General features: G+C 48.3%; 1 long non-coding RNA gene across 2 annotated transcripts in view; it reads left to right on the forward strand.

The window, feature by feature from the left end:
* LOC120582839 (uncharacterized) overlaps positions 1-17,571 on the forward strand; it is a 335,322-nt gene continuing 317,751 nt past the window's right edge. For both annotated transcript variants that reach the window (XR_005647663.1, XR_005647664.1), the window contains exons 1-3: positions 1-210; positions 5,507-5,616; positions 6,925-7,050. This is a non-coding gene — a long non-coding RNA (uncharacterized LOC120582839). The remainder of the gene's footprint in view (positions 211-5,506; positions 5,617-6,924; positions 7,051-17,571) is intronic.

Genomic DNA, 17,571 nt, shown 5'->3' on the forward strand with positions numbered 1-17,571 from the left:
GAGGCCAGGCGAGCCTGGGCCGGATCCCGGTCCTCAAGCTCCATGCTGTGTGGCTTTGGAAAGCTAATGAGTCGTTTCTGGTATGTGTTTAACCTCTGCAGATTTAACTCCACAAACTTGTAAAAGTGCTTGAGAAGAAGAGAGATGACTATGAATAACCTGGGTGATTTGCCCACCAGTCTGTCTGTGAGCACGCAGCCGGAGCGAGAGGTAGGAGATGTGAATCTGTGTCTCCAAGTCAGTTTGGGCTCTGCTTGTCTGTGCCGCGAGCATCTTGCCGTGTTGGGTGTGAGTCAGGCATTGTGGGCAGCCATGGATCGTTTTTTGCCTTGCTTGCTGACTCTGGAATCCAAGTCCTGTGCAAGATGTGGTCCCGTCCTATCTACCCAAGATGGTGGTGGCACCGCCTAGGCCACCTTATGGTAGTTCCTCTCTGGAGTGGGCGGCTACTTGAGGGAGGAATTTGCTGCTTCTCCACCTGCCTGCTCTCCTAGAACCTCCATTTCATAAATAGGAACACTGCAACTTGGTGCCTATCTGCTCCCACTTCATCGTCAAACGGAAGCAGAGGCAGGAAATTCCACTGTGACTCACCGTCTCTAGCCCAGTTGGTCAGCTCAGCGGTGAATTCCTGACTCAGACGCACCAGTGAGTTCCTTCTTTAGGATTACTGAATTTAGGAATGGAACGGTGGCTTGGAAATACAATACAGGGACAGAGTTTTGCTGGCATTCAAACCCTGTTTCTCATGTGTCCTGGAGTCCAAATTCCTATTTGTCCTTGAAAGAGACCCAACATTCTTCTAAGAAACTCACATGCTTACCCAAACTAGGTCAAGGTAGGTTTCAGTCACTTGCAGCCAAAGTCGTCCTAGGCAGCATGATAGTTTAGATTAGAAAATGACCCCATGTCAGTTGGATTAGAAGTTCAAGATCAGTTCATTGGCCGAGGTTCTCACAGCCTGTCCTGCCTGAAGAATGAGCCCCGATGAACGACACCGGGGTGGCCGCCGAACTGAAGCGATTAGGGGAGGTCTGAGCCACCATGGCCTGAGACAAACCTGTGGACTCTAAGTGTACCCCTTGTAGATGACAGTCCCTCAGACCACGCATTCAGGGTGCCCGGGGCGTGTCCCCAGACAGAGCTAAGGAATCAGATGGCATGCAAAGACTCAGCGTTGCCTGCCCCACGATGACGCTTTCCTCTGGGGACCGGCTCAGCTTCAGAGCTTCGGTTATTCTAACCTAGGGCGCAGCTCTCCCGTTCTGCTGCTTTGGGTAAAACCCTAACTCACTCTTGGGAGGCAGTGTGGGCCTGAGAGTTAGAAGACCTAAATTCTAGTTTGCTATGTGATTATGAACAATTCATTTCATTTCCCTGGTCCTCTCCCGACTGGTTCGTAAACTGAGAGAATGAGGGAATGGAATGAAAGGTTCGTCCTGCTATCTGCTTCGATTCTTGTCAGCCAACTCGACTTGTCCATTCTCACCCAAATTACTATGTAACGTTCAGTGCACAGAGTCAGGAGTGCAAGAAATATATCTTTAGCGTTCTACAAGGAACTTATGTTTTGTCCCAAGTCCCATTTATACTTCATTGGTCTGTCGCATCTTTCCCAGGGTCATGTACAAGTTCAGGAACCTTTTTAGAGGCTAAACCATTTAGCTTTTACAACCATCTCTCCTAACCAGCACCCACAGAGACAAATCCCTGTTATCCTTTCTGTTCTCAGTCATTGGCAGATAAGTAATTTGCTCAGAGTCTCACTTTATTTGTACCCTAGCACATCAAAATATAAACCTAAGCTGCAAAATTCTAGTCAATATAGTTGTAAATATACATGTATAGGTAACGTCAAATGTAGATATAATAGGATAGATGTGCATATATACGCCTGGGATGCCCTTTTCAAGTCTCAAAATTCGATAAGTTTCATAACCCCCATTTTGCAAATGTAGAGACCGAAGCTCCATCTGCACAATTGTCTTGACCTAATAAGAAGGAGGCTTCTAGATTCGGCCCCAGTTCTGTCTCATCCCAACCCCCGGTGCTCCCCGTGAAGTCCCTGTCTTAGTTACATGTTCAGAATTAGGCGAGACCTTAGGCAAAGCATCGAGTGGAATATATGCTAATTCAGGGCTGGCTGGCACCTCAGCCACCTGCCCTCTGGTGAGGAAAGAAGCTGTCCTGTGGGTTGGAAGCGGTTCTTTGAACATTCCAACTGAAAGCCTGTATTCATGCCAGTGGTGGCCTTCAGATTCTTCAGGGAAAGGGCTGTGAAGGAAAAGGCGAGGGGTAAATTATGAGACAGATGGGACGGTCCCGTCACGTGTAACCTGAAGGTTGGGAGGGGCGTTTCTAGCAGAGGGAAGTGCTATCTGGAGCTCTGATTCTTGGATATATTGACGCAGAATGAGAATTCTTGCCTGTGGAAAAGCTGGCTATCATCAAGTAAGTCCAACTTTAACTTTTTCTTTTTAATTTTCAAAATAACAAACTTGTAGAAAATCAAAGACGAGGTGATAGGAAGCACCCACAGACTCTACATACCTTGACTAGACAGTTGGTATTCATGTTCTAGAATGTTTTCCAAGGTTTCTCTTAAAAAGAATTGTAACTCTCGAATTGGTGATCATCCTTTTCATTTAGCATCATCTTATAATTCCTTTTCTCATATGCTCACACAGTTTTATAGCTGTTATTTTTTGAGCGCAAAATAGGTCATTGGGTAGACATATCATAATTACATAACCATTTACCTATTTTTGGACATAGTTTCCCCAACCTTTTATCTAAGTAAATGATACACTATCTAGTCTGTGCCTCACAAAGGAGTCTCCATGTCTAGCCTACATCTTCTCGCAGTCTCAGATTGAAGCCATGTCACCCATTCTCTCTACTTTAGTTCCAGTCTCCTGCCTGGACCTCCTGTGGGGTCTTATAGAGATGATCCCATCTCTCACCTGTGTTTTTAACTCTTTGACAAACACGTCCAGCCATGCGTAAGGCTCTCCTGTCCTAAAACGTCACCCCCTTTGCTTTGAGTCCCCCCATCCCCTATCGAGTGTCGGTCTCCTCACCCCCATGTTGAGTCTCAGGAGGTACCCTGGCTTCTGTCTCTTGCAGGCCACTAGAATTGCCCTTGCAAAGGCCCCCACATGGCTCCCGTGGACCTTCCTCAGCAAGCATCCCTAGGAGTCTGCTTCTCCCCCTGGCTCCTTGGCCTCCGTGACGTTGCTCTGTCGGTCGCCCTCCGACCTCCCCGTGCCCGCGGGCTCCATCTTGCCCTGGTCTGTCTCGCCCATTCCTTGCATATCGGTGCTGCCTGGAATCTTATTCTTGGTCCTCTGCTCTTACTCTGGACTCTCTTTATCTGGAGTTTTATTCATTCTCTGTGTTACTCACTCTCATGCAGTTGCTAACCTCCCCCGCATCCCTCCCCACCACAGCTTAACCCTTGGCCCTCCTCTCCTGCCTGTTATTCTGTGATACCCCTTTCATGGACCTTGAGGCCTTTAGGATGATTATCCAACACAAACGTGGCTGTGTCGCCCTCTGTTTAAAACTCCCGATGGCTTCCCATTGCATGTGGGACGCACTCCAGGTTCTCTGCTCCTTATGCGGCCTGGGCCTCGCTTACCCCTCTTGCTATTTTTCTGCCACTCTGTCTTATATTCTGTGTTTCAGTTTCTTTTATAGGTTCAACTTTACATGACCCCAAAGTTATCTTGCTCAGTAGTGCATTATTCCCTTGCCCAATTCTCTTCCCCTAATTTCTCTATACCCTTACTCCCATCAGTTCTTTTTTTTTTTTTTTTAAACCTAAGCATCACCATCTCAGAAAGCCTTGCCTGATCTCCCTCCCTCCCTCTGTGGGCCTAGTCACCTGGGTTCTCTGCAATCCTCGCAGCCTGTGCATGCCTTTTCCACAATGCAGTGAATCATCACATTATCTGTTCACGTGTCTGTCTTCCTTAGGAATTCAAGTAAATGTTGAATAAATTAATTTAAATTCCACCTATGTGCCTAGCAATTCTATGTGAGTTACTGATCACTCTATCTCAGAATAATGTGTTGGGGTTTCTTTCTCACTATAAAACCAGAGGAGAACTGTATCCATAGGATCATCCAACGTTCCCCAACTGGGCCAAGGGTTGGGATTTCATCTTTGACCCCCTAACTTCCCGTCCCAGGCATTGACTTGGAGACCACAGCAAAGCTCCCAGAATTTCAAGGCGCTGGACAAACCCTCTGCCCCACAGATTAATTTTAGAGTCATTGAAATTCTGCCAGCTCTGGGGGAAGCGATTGGGAGCCAGGCTGACAACCAGCAAAGGAGGAAATTACTCTGTGTCTATTTCAAGATGAGAGAGTTGTAACCACGGTCCCTCCCCCAGTGATGCTGTTCGAAAAAACATAAATTTAATACTTTCATGAAACTCAATCTCCTAACCATAAGTGTTTCAGGGCTCTCTTTGATGTTCAGGAGAAAGAGCCTGTCGCCAGTGTCTCCTGCACACATGGCGTGAAAGCCGCCTCACACACGAGCCCGGCGTCTGGGGTCCCCGACTCTCTGGAAGGAAGGGTTAATGCTTGTCTCAGTAACGCAACAAACATTCCTTCAGGGCCCACACGGTTCGAAACACAATCGTTGCTGGAGAATGAGCGCAGATTTCTGAGTCAGACGAAAGGGTGTTCGAATCCTATCTGGACCCCTAACTGGTCACAGATCATCGGCAAATGTCCTTCCCGCCGAGCTTTGGGTTCCTCATGTGTGAAATGGGGTTATCATGCACTTTTCAGGGGTACAGGAGGGATTAGGTAAGGTAGAGTAAGAAGGAACCCACCTAGCACAGTGCCTGGTACCTAAATCTTTATTTAAAGAAACTAGGAGAATCTAGTTTCTGACAAGTATCATTTGAGTCGACAGTCGTGTCTCTCCTCTCACTACAAGTAGCATTAACAACCATTCGGGATGCCTCACTTAGAAATGTATTCGGCTGCAGCAGCAAAGCCAGTGGCGGGTCAGTAAATGATTAAGAATTGACTCTGGGGAAAAATAAAAGCCTGATTTGTAGCGTTTGCTGATTTCCATGGTGGAAATACTCCCGCCATGGCTGATTTAGCTACCAGTGTGATGGGACTGCGTGCGGAGTTGGGAAAATGTGTAATATCCCACATAGCATAGACCGGGGCACACCGTGTAGACGGGGGATGCGGGGTGTCGCTGCCATTCAGGTCCAAGAGCACAGAGAGTAGTAAAATTTGTAAAATATTGAGGAATTGATTAATTTCGAGTATTTATTACCTTTATTTTTAACGTAATTTATTTGATTGTGAAGTTATCTAACTTAATTTTAAATAATGTTTTTGTTTAACAGCTGACCCACAAAGTTTCTAAAAACTTAACATTTTTCTCCCAGGAGCTAGTCGGGCCAGCTCCACTGCACAAAGTCTTACTACAAGGGACTCAAGCATAGTACGTTTCGTTTGTCTCATGTGACAGGAATTTCAGGATGAGCAGCGCAGGACTGGTGTCTTGGTGGAGCCATTGGGCGCGGAAAGCTGTCCTGAGTGAGTCCTGCGTCGTCATGGATCTTGCCGCACGGTTGCAAGGTGGCTGCTACCCGTCGGGCTCTTTATCCACATCCCATGCAGCAAGCAGGGGGAAAGGAAAATGGATGACGAGTGTTTACCTGGGAAGAGATGCTGTATTAGTTTCCAATTGCTGCTGTAACAATTACCACGAATTTAATGCAGGAAACAGCAGCGGCTGAAACAACGCAGGTTTATTCCAGTTCTGAGGTCAGAAGTCTGAAATGGGCTGCAGTCGAGGTACCAGCAGGGCTGTGTTCCTTTGTGGAGAAGCTATTCCCCTGCCTTTTCCAGCTTCCAAGGGGCCACACAGGTCCCTTGGAGTGTGACCCCTTCTCGCTCCACAGCCAGCCACGGCTGGTTGAGTCTTCGCCATGTTAGTCTGACTCTGCTTTTGTTGTCCTACGGCTTCTCTGACCGTCACACCTCCCTCTCTCATAAGGACCCCATCCTAACTCCTAACTTCGGGCCCCCCCGCATCATCCTGAATAATCTCCCCGCCTTAATCTCCCTTTACCTTTTGTCAGAGAAGGAAATATCTTCACAAATCCCCGCGATTAGGACACAACTTCAGGCCGTTATTCTGCCTGCCACAGACACTTTCCCTACTTCCCACTGTCAGAAGGCCATCCGTAGTTTAGGGCAGGTCAGGAGATCAAATTTTAGCTTTGAGAGCGCTGTAAAAAATGTGGGTAAGGCAGTAGGGGCGAGAAATGACCACGGGCTCAGCCAACCTAGAGCCTGCCATACCGGGAAATAACGAATTCATAGCCGAGCGGGTTTATCCAGATGGTCTGCTACTTGACTCAATAGAATTATTTAAAAAAAATAGACTACTACCCTAAATTAGAAATTGGTGGGCTTCCTGCGTTAAAGGTCATGTTCTAGCCTGATCTTTGCTTGCCCTCCCCTCTCCTCTCCTCTCTCTTTTCCTCTGTGGGCTTGTCTCAGGCTTCCCAGCCTGCCTCCTGCCATGCAGTAGACAAAAGAGATGAGTCTCTGTACCCAGGGTGGATGAGAGGTTCGCCCCATTCCCTTCAAACCGAGGAGGAGGGACGAGGATGCAGCCCTGTGGCCAGTTGCTCCCACCAATCCACCATTAATCACATTGGAAAATTTATTTGACTTGGCTCTTTCGTCCATTTTTCAATCGTTTGGACATCGTGAAGGGAGGGCGCAGTGGATAAGGGGTTAGGTAGCCGCAGGCATGCGATGCTCAGACGGTTGACTTAGAGAATGGAGTGACTTGTCCGGGGGAAGGACTTCGTGGTGCGGGCCGACACAGTAGCTTCTCACTGGCTTTGCCATGGTGCCTGTGTTTCTCCACAGGACAGGAGGTATGGCCTAGAAAAGCCTGTAATTGGAAGACCGTTTGATCCCCAACTTGGCCACTGCAAAGAGATAGAATCCAAGAGAAAATGGTCCTGTTGTGTCACTGAGATACATCTTCAATAGGTAAGTAGTGAAAATTGGGACGGGACAAAGCCATGTGACATTATTCGTATTGCATGAAAGTGGTGACGGTTTCCCACTATGACTCATAGTGTTCCTCTGGTAAGGTAAGAAATTTCAGAATTTACTACCCTCCAAAGCTTTGTTTCCCTGAGAAACTTCTAGGCTTTGTCACTTCGACGAGGACCGCTGGCGTTAACAGTGCATCTCGGGAGCTCAGCCGCAGCAGCTACGTTGATTCTCATGGGTTCGGTATTTCCTTCCTTTCGCCCTCAGTGCCGATAATTTCTGTTTTGCTAACTTTTCTGTATATATGTGCCTGACCGGTCTTTTGAGCAAATTAAGTGAAGTAGAAATAAACATGAAAACTAAAAGATTGAGCAAGCAAGAGGACAGCTAGAGAATCTGCTATGGGAGTCCAGGGGACACCAGGACAGCCAGAGGGGCAGGGAACTGAGAAGCCACATGCAGAAAGAGGCTGAGCCACAGAAAGCAGGAGGCCATTTGGATAAACACTTGACATCTCTGTATAGTACTGAGGTCGGAGGAGGCCCGGAAGGAATTTTCAGGGAAGAGCTATTATAGACTAAGAACTTCCCTTTTGAGCCTCCCTAAACAAGGGCTTCATATGCAGATGGCGTGGTGTGGTTTCTCGCTGCCGCTTCTCCTTTTCGTAACCGCATGTGCTGCATAAATGAAGCCAGCATCTCCGAGAGAGAGCTGAGAACTGCAGCCTGGGAAGTCGTTGACAAAACATGGCCCCCCCGGAGGAGGCTTCGTGCCTCTGATGGCTCCTTCAGCTGCTTGAGACGGCAGGGGCTTAACATTTTGATACCGATGTTCAATTTTTCTTTGTTTCTTCCTGTTCTCTGCCACATGGTGGTAGCCTGAGTTGCACAGAATCTTGTGAATCCACTTAGTCAGGACTACAAGTGGGAGCATTTGGAGTGTAAACTTTACCCATCGGGGTGATTTAAGCCATGTCTTGGTGACAGGGCGTCCATCTTAACAAATGGTGTGGGGCCAGCAAAAGCCAAAGACTCTCAGCCGGGGTACGTGATCATTGTCCAAAGGCATGTGAAAAGTGTGACAGTACAGACTCTTTTTTAAAAAATTATAAAATATACAGAACATAAAATTACCATTTTAATCATTTTTGGGTGTGCATTTCAGTGACATTGAATATATTCCTGTTGTTTTCCGCCATCACCACCATCCGTTTCCAAAACTTTCTCAGCTCTCCAAATGGAAACTGTGCTCCCATTCAACACCAGTTCTCCCTCCCCCGCCCCCCGCGTCCCCAGGCTGCGGCAGCCGCCTTTCTACACCGCTCTGCTGTCTCCGGTGCCTCACATAAGTGGAATTGCGCAATATTCGTTCTTTTGTCTTTGTTTTATTCCACTTAACATAATGTCGTTAAGGTTCATCGAGGTCAGAATTTCATTCCTTTTTATGGCCCACCGACGTTTCATCCCACGTATATACCCGCTCGTTTATCCGTTCGTGCGTCGTGCCGCGGCATCTTGCTGTGGTTTTGATTTGTGTTTCCGTAACGATTAGTGACGTTGAGCATCTTTTCACGCTTATGGCCCATTCGGACATCTCTTTTGGAGAAATGTCAGCCATGCCGCTCGGCCCCCTTTGTAACCAGGTTCCTTTATCTTTGTCATTGTGTTGCATGGAGGACAGACGCTTGGATAACAGTCGTTAATAGTGGCAACCGCGACGCTTTGCGCGCTCTTTGACCGGCAAATAGATCGCTCACTGTTCCCTCATTTCAGGCCCAAGATTTTTAAGTATGATTTAAATCAAGTTGTGTCTGGAGTATTCCAACCTCATCTCATCACCTTTAGGTGAAAAGCTTTCCACGCGAATGGCGAACCATTGTTGAAGACACGGAGTCCCGAGAGCGGGGAGTCGGAAACCCAGCAGCTGGTCCCGTTTGAATCTAGAATGTCAACTCGTGCAGAGGGAACGAAATGGTAGAACCCAACCCAGGATTTCCATGTTCTCAGAGTCTTCTGGCCACCGCTGGGCAATGTGTCATTTGGCCTACCCTACTGGCACTTCTGCTGCCCAGGCTGTACTGTCTTGAGGGAAAATAGAGTGGCTCTCTGCATAAAATGCCATGGACCATAAAAAATAAAGCAGCTCTTCTGTATGCGGAGTATGGGGAGAGGTGGAGTGGGGAGAAATTTCAGCCCCCCAGAACCCTTGAAAGTCTTCCCAGTGGTTCTGAGGATCCCGAGAAGTGGGTACATCTGGTGTCCTCTAGGAGCTTGTCCTTTGGAGGCGTGTGGCTTCAGCTTTGTTCCTCTCCCCGTCTTGATTTCTGGAGCAACATGTCCTTCAGGCGCTGACTCTCAAGGCGTTCCCCAGGGCTGCTGCTACCCACCAGCGTCTGCGTCCAGGCACTGGCCTCGGACATACCGTGTCTGACTCGGGCCTTGGCTGTTGGCCACAAGGTTGCGGCCCCTTGCACCTAACTCGTCCCATTCTTCCAGCTTTGTTTGCTTTTTTATGGCAGCTCTCTTATCCCAGATCTGTCTGACAGCACGGGCTGTGCCCAGACCCACTCCAGTGATGTGGACATGTCGCTCTCCGGTCAAACCTATGGAAAGAACTCACTCTCTGTAAGGCGAGATTTTCCCTGCTAGGATGTCCTTCTCTTTCTCCTTTATTAAAGTATGCCCACTGGGGCACCTCTGGTGCTCCATCCTCGCCAACTGTGGCTAAATCTCGGGTGGGTACAGGTGAGGCTCGGGAGAGGAGGCCATTACATTATTTTGAAGAGAAAAACACTATATTTCAGCTACATTTTTCTCTTGAGATGACTCTAGCAGAAATGTACTTCCATGTCTCAAATTGCAAGATCTAAGTTTTATTCCTCTAATATGAATATTTCCACATATTTTGGCATTTTATCTTAAAATCAATCTATCTATCTATCTATCTATCTATCTATCTATCTATCTATCTATCTATCTATATGGAACACAGTCATTTTCTAACCGTCCCAGGGAGATTTAATGGAGTTTGGAATCTTCTTGGAATTAAAGGGTAATGTGATTCATTGAGTGTTTTTCTGGGCTCCTCTGCATAGTACCCTAATAAACAGCTCGGTGGAGCAGAAGCCAAAGCTGGTCTGCATCACACTGGGACTCAGATCGGGGGAGGCAGAGCGCTGTGCTCTCTGCAGAAGTGTTTCCCTTTTGACTTGGCTCTAAACGGCATTATAATCAAAAATGGAAGAAGCACTCGTGGTTCATTGAACAGGTCTGTAAGTGGGAGGGCCTCTGGAAACGTGTTCAGACTTTTTGTTACATAAATAGGGAAACTGCTCAGATGGGTGAATGACTTGCTCGAACTCAAATCATAAGAGCCAGATGTCACTTGTCCATCACCTGTGGCCAAATAATTCTAGGCAAGTAGTTCTGAATGGTAGTTATCATCCTCGGACCGTTTGCTAATGGTCGTTACTGACTAGTAATGGCTCATGGTATTTACCTTTCCAGGGTCTAACATTTTAACATGTAACAGAAACTTGATGCACAGGAAGACGAAGGTTTTGACGGTAAAGTCAGCTTTACTCTAAGACCATCTAGAAAACTGGACGGGCAAGGGCTCGTAGGGTGTTTGGATGGACTCCAGCCTCTAACATTGTAAGCAGCGAACCCTTGAAGTCGTATGAATTATTTTATGCACGAGTAGGTGTGCGTGTTTTCTTTAGGGAGCGGATCTGTTTATCCTGGATCTCTTGGTTGGATAAGACAGAAACCTTGAGCATAAAGGCAATTTATTGGTTTATTTTCCATGGGCTCATACCGAGGACACTAATAGCTTCCAGAATGGCTGAAAATACGGTGGTTCTATTTCTTTTGTCTCCATCTCTCAGCTCAGCTTGCCTCTCACTTCATCCTGATTTGGGATTCCTTCTACTTATTGGACAAGGCCACCACTGACCCCATACTCACACCTGCCGGCTTAAGTGTGATGGGACGGCAAGGTGATGGCTGTCAGCCCTCTGCGTGGGTCACACAGACATGCCCCCACCATTTACTGGGACCAGAGCGCTGAGCTCCGGTGGGTCAGCCTGGCTCACATCTGCGCCCCAGCCCCACACACTGATGGCGGCAGCCTGGCAGACCACATGGAGCGGGGGAGGAGCTTCCCACAGGCACCAGAAGGAGGGAGATGGGGAGGCATGTGGAACAGGCCACCATTCACCAGATCCTCAAAGGGTCTGTGATCAAAAAGGTCCAGAACCTTAGGTGTTCCTAGGGGCAAGGGCCATGATGTGGACCTCCTACCAGATCACACTAAATGCTTTCCTGGTCTAACTTAAGAAGATAGAACATTTGGTTTTTATACAGGAACACATTTTTTGCTTCATCCACATAAATGTGCTTGGAGTCCTCACTCTGCAATATAAATATGTTTGTGATTTCGGTTTTTTTATTAGGAGACATACTGTGGTTGGGTTCACTTCATCTGCAGTCTGCCGAGGGTCACTGTCAATTTACTTGGAACAAAAGAAAACAGTTCCGTTCTCTGTAAAATGTAATTTGCACACCATATGATTTGATCACGGCCTGCCTGTCTGTGACTGTGCGTCCCCGAGGGGCCGCCACAGTGTCATCCATCAGAACTCGGGAGAGTCCTAATCCAGGGACATCTCAAATGCGCAGTTGTCATCGACTTCGGTCTCAGTGCCTGGGAATGCTACTGTCGTGCGCTCCCAGGGCCTCGAAACCGTGACAAAATTACACGAACGCTCGACTCGTTTTGTCTTTCCTTTGGAATGAAAAGGAGTGATATTTTGGGTCATTCTAAGTGGGGGAGGGGGGTAATCTTTCCTGGGACTGATAGAAGACACCTCCCCAGGAGAATGGAAATTAGACAATGTCTGCTGCAGACGGGGCCCTCAAGGAGAAGGGAAGGAGCCGTCACTGCTCTGAATTAGGGAGTCCATTCCGATGCCCCACTGAGGCCCTTTCTGGTGGCACAAGAGGGTCAGTGGGAGTGGTATGAAACCCCAGGACTTCTGTGTGTGAGTCACTGGTGGGACAGGGTGACGGAGGACGAAGAAAGGAGAGAACCCGAATGCCAGCTCTCTCGGCGAGGGGTTATGGTGCTGGCTCCGTGGCCCACCTCCTGGCCTCGCCCCCAGAGGCTCCGTTCTGCCACTGGGAAAATCCCCTCTGCTGTTGTCCTGCAGGACAGCCATAAGACCCGGGAAAACTGGGATGGAAAGCTACCGTATTCTTCTTGGGATGACACACTGAGCCTTGGGATGACACGCTGACCCCGAGCTGGGACGATGAGGCAGGGGTGCCACTGTTACACAAGTAACACTTATCAATGGGAGGTCGTGGCGAGTGGACCGTGCAGGAGAGTCTGTTGTCGGCACCAGCGCCGTCCTCACATATCTAGGGGGACAGTTCCGTGCTCTCCCCCAATCATAGGACCCGGAGCCTGGGAATGACATTTTCCAGAATTCCTTGCAGCAAAGTTCCAGATTAGAGTTCATCCGTGACTTCAGTCACTAAGGTGTGATTTATAAGATGAGCAGCGCTAAAATCTGTATTCTTGCTTCTCTGGCAGTGGTGGGCAGATGTGTGGGTTTGGGCAGATGGGGACTTTGCAGTGGCCTCCAGGTTAGACAAACTACTTGTCTCCTCGCTGCCCGCGGTTGTCATCCGTGGTGGCTCTGTGACTCCTTCACCCTTCTGATCTTCTGAAAGCTTGTAGTGAGTCCCAGAGCTGGTAGTACCCTGCCTGGCTCTCTCCTCAGCTCTCCCAAGGGCTTCGTTAGAGCCTCTTTTCCTTTCAATCGCAAATATCTACGGTGTCTTTTCCTGATGGATCCTTGACCCCTACTAATAAGCGTTCTACATCCACAAAACTCTCTGCGAGTGAGAGAGATTCTTCAAAAAAGACAAAAGCCCTAGGGGGGCATTGGAAGGGTACCACCTGCTGTAGCCGTCGCTTTCCTTAAGGCAGTTAGTTATCTGGGGACGGAGAATCTATCAGAATTTCTGGGCCGTGGCCGTTTCATTCAGAAGAGCATATTTAATAATCTAAAGGTTTAATGTTTGAAATGCAGGAAAACAAAACAAAACAAGCCAGGGTTTTGTTTTGTGAATGCGAACACCTAAAAGGAAAGCTCAGTGAAAGCTCGGCTGGCAGTGACCCTTGAGAGACAGAAATGATTGTCACAGCTTTGAGGGAGAGAGGGCTGGGCCCTCGGAGGGCGGAATCTAGACTCTCCCTGGGCTTGGGCTGCTCCCTTGCGCGTGGCTCTGTGCTCAGCCATTGTCTTCAGTGGTCCTTTTCTGGATGAACAGTTTCCAGCCGGACTCACCTCCACCTCTCTGACTCCCCCGTCCTCCCCTCGGCTGTACTGTTCTTCGTGCCACTCAGCGCCCCTGACAGACTGTATATCTTGCTCGCTTCGCTTTCCCTGCCTGTCTCTCCACACTGGGGTCCGTGAAGGTAGACGTGTTTGTCTCTTGTGCTCCCCGCTACAGCCTTGGTGGCCGAAACATTTTTGGCACCTGGAAGGCGCCCAGCCAATCGCCCGCTGAGGAGGGAGTGAGGCCCACAGGTCGACAACCACACGAGCTGTTTTCTTTCCTTCTCCTGTATGTGCGTAACACGGTGCCATATAGAGGATCTTAGAGTCTCGTTTGTTTGTTTGTTTGGTTTTTCAATTTTTCCACTTAGCCTGAAGGAAAAGCGTAAAGCTGGGCATCTCGCGCTTGGCTCGTCTTCCGGCCGTGCCTCCCTCTGGGGACTCACGCTGGCGCCTGAAAAGAGGAAGGTACAACAATAAAAACGGAAAGCTCAGTGAAAGCTCGGCTGGCAGTGCACATCCCCGAAATGTCTCAGAGATGCCACTGGATGAAACAAAGCCTCGTGGATGGCAGATAATTCTTCTACCACAGGCTTCCCTAGGCTGGGAGGCTGCCATGGGTGTCTCCTGCTTTTGGTCCAGGAAGTAGAAGAAATGTCACCTGAGAAGGTCTGGCACAGAAGATGAAATGACAGGCCCTGTCCCCCAGCCTGGAGGGCCATATTTCTAAACAACGGGCTGCGTGTTCTCGGGCACACAGGGGACACCCCGTGGACACTTTCTGTCCGGGTCTGAGGACTAAGAGGCCGGGGCCCCTGCAGAGCCCGTCCGTGCTGTTTCCTCAGTGTGGCAGGGACTCTATTCTGCGACTGGCCAGAGAAACAACAGGTCACACGTCCGCTGCTTCGAGGCCTGTGGTGGCGGCACCATCGCAGTGACCCCTGCTGCCGCCACCGACCTGCTCTCCTCTTTGCCGACGGGAAACCTTAGATGCGTCGCGCTGACCGAGTTCTCGCCTCCTGGAGCTTTAGCCCCTGTCCGTGCGGCATCGTTCGGCTCCACTTCAGTGGTAAAGACAAATCGAAGCTGGAGGTCCTAAACCTTACGGCGACACTCGACGATATGATGATACGGAGCAGCGCCGTCTGGCAGAACTTCCTGCCCTGCCCGAGAGGGAGCCGCAAGCACCGGGGTGTGGCCGGTGCAGCGAAGAACTGAGTTTTTAAACTCGTTTAATTCTTACGCATTTGAACTTAAAAGTTTAGTGGCCACACATGGTAGTGCAGGTCTAGAATATGCCTCTGTGCGTCTCTTAGACTGTCAGCTAAAAGAAAACACAACATTTCTTTATTTATGTTTTTAATTCGGTTTATTGGGGTAACATGGGTTAATACAATTATATAATTTTCAGCTGTACATTATAATGTGACATCTTTATATTCTATTGTGTGTTTGCCACCCAAAGTCAGGTTTCCTTCAGCAACCATGTATTTATATATACCCACTTCACCCTTTAACCGTCTGCCTCCCCGCCACCACCCCGCATCTCTCTGGTAACCACTAGTCTATAGTCCACGTCCATGAGTCTCAGTTTGGAAAACACAACATTTAAATGAAAATTTAATCCTGGGAGAGCAGTGTCTAGGTGACATATGGATTCAGCCTTTCTGTATCTGTGCTTTCTTTTTGCCCATTATGTGATAATTTTGACAACTAACCTTTGATATTTAGGACAAGGATCCCAGGAAAGGGATAAACTTCTTACATCCATCTGTCGGCAACAAAATGACTCTCTGGGTATGTTGAACCAGTTTCTAAATCCCAAAGACTGAGGACCAGATGTGGATAGTCCTATATCCTCAGAGGACATGTCCCACTGAGGGCCACCAACTGGCTGGTCACCTTCTGATGTCACCTCATCAGCACTGTCTATAACCTTCCTTCCAAAGGTCAGTGGGCCAAGTGAAAGGGGGTAAGGATCTAAGAGAGGGGGGCTGATGATTGTCAGATGACAGATGTCATAAGATGAAATGAGCTCTTTCTTCGAAGGCACTGAAGGACCGGTCAAAATTCTGGATCTGAGAAATAACTTGATAAATGGGCAGAAACAGAGGGCAGGATGAACGGGGGAATGGCCAGGAGGGAGCCCGCGAGGCCTGTTATGAAGCTAGTCCGACCAGAATTTCCCATGAAGAATTTTAGGACTATTTTTAGGGCTATCGTACAAACCAGGGAAAAATAATTTGTAAATAGATTAATTAGGGTCCTGTTTTTGGTTATTTTGGGCAATGTAGCTCTATTTGCTTAGGTATAATTATAACCTTTAAGTCTTAGCTCAAACTCTATTTGTTGCAAGTAACCAGCTTGAGCTGTCTTAAGGAAAAACGGGTTATTGTGAGAAAGGTACCTGGGCGTCTCTTGGAGTCCAAGATCAGAGAGGCCTCTGGCGAGTGGAACCAAGGACAGGAAAAAGGGCACAGACAGCCCTGTCTCTCCTCCCATTTCTGCTTCTCTGTACATGTTTTCTTTTTCTTCCTCTGCCGACTGTTTGCTGCCATGATGGGAAAATGAGAACTGCCTGTAAGGTCTCGAGTTTATATCTCCTCAGTTGCAACCATATGCAAAGACTCATTGACTGTCCCAGAATTCTGGCTCAAAAACAAGGAATTTGGGTCAGACATTCACTTTGATTCAAGCCGCCACAGCCAGAGATGGAGAGTCAGAAGGGCAAACATGACAGTCAGGGACAGCTGGGTAGGTGGCGGGAAGTTCCCAGAGATCGGAGGTCCCTGTGACCTGGACAGAAGCATAAAGGGTGGCCGTCAGAGTTACCTCTTGGTGCTCTCATGTGACATGTTGACTGAGCTTAGGTCCCAGTTGAGAAACGCAGAACTGACGGGCATTCATGCCCACAATAAACACAGAAAGGAGTTTAAACCGTGATCGGAGGTGACAGAATGTAAACAGAACCCTGACTGGTCAACCCTGCTAATTGTTCTTTCCGGCTGCACGCATTAACTTCTCACAGGCTCGCCTTCTGTAGCATGTGCTCCAGACTTAGAAACATCAATTTCCCCTGCTCAGGATAAAGACTGCTCTTTTTACTCTGTAAGGTACAGGGGAAAAGTTCAGGGCACTTAATGGCAAAATGTAGTAAGACCTGAGACGATTGGTTCTTTTTTGCCACCATAATTGAAGAAGTGTAAAAAAATGAATTCCACATGTCGATCATCGCTCCTCATATACTTGACCACTTTTTTAAAAGGTGCTGAAAATTAAGGTATAGTTATAGTAGTCAATGCAAACAGCTTTTCAAATCAAAGGTTGGCAAGAGTGGAGGCCACTCCAGTGTTAACGTGGACTGGCGCCTCCACCTCGCGCTATTTTGGGGAAACGGCCACTCTGCCATTTCAGAGATGCCCCGAATCCTTTAGGGCACCGGGTGGTGAGAGTGCTATCTTTGCCACTCATAGAGTTAGTGATGCATTTTCTTTTAAAATCAGAGAGTGTAGATTTTTTCAGGACGTGGGCTCTGGAAGAGCGAGGTCGAGACGGGAAGGGAAAAGGAGCAAGAGCGAGCGCCGGGGGTGAAGGACCGGCACTTTTCGCTCCGCCATATTCATAAAAAGAGTATATACACTTTGCTCCAAGTCGGTTGTCTTCATAACCTTTGTTTTTCGTTTCCTTCTTCAGCAAATACTTCTTGAGCACCCGCTATGTGTCATATACTATTCCAAGAAGTCGTCACATATAAATGAGTAAGGCAAAAAGATCCTTACCTCCTTTGTGTTTTCGATAGTGGGTGCTGGCACAGCGAGAGAAGACAGACAGTAAGCACGATAAATCAGGAAACTGTGCGCTGTGCCAAAGGTGATGCTATGGAAAGTCAAAGCGAGGGGCAGATCAAAAGGACCAGGAATCCTTTGGGCAGGGTGGGGTGGATGAGTTGCAGTTTTAAGTATAGTCACCAGGGAGGGACTTACTGGGAAGAGGACAGTTGAGCAGATTTAAAAGAGGTGACAGAGGTGATGACTGGAGCATCTGGGGGAAGAGCGTTCCAGGCAGAGGGAACAGCTGGAGCAAAGGCCCCGACGTAGCGGGGTGACCGGCATCCTCGGGCAGCATCCGGGGGCCAGCGCAGTGGGAGAGGAGCGAAAGGAGGCAGATAA

Source organism: Pteropus medius, unplaced genomic scaffold (assembly GCF_902729225.1).
Source record: "Pteropus medius unplaced genomic scaffold, Ma_sr-lr_union100, whole genome shotgun sequence".
Taxonomy (NCBI): Eukaryota; Metazoa; Chordata; class Mammalia; order Chiroptera; family Pteropodidae; genus Pteropus; species Pteropus medius.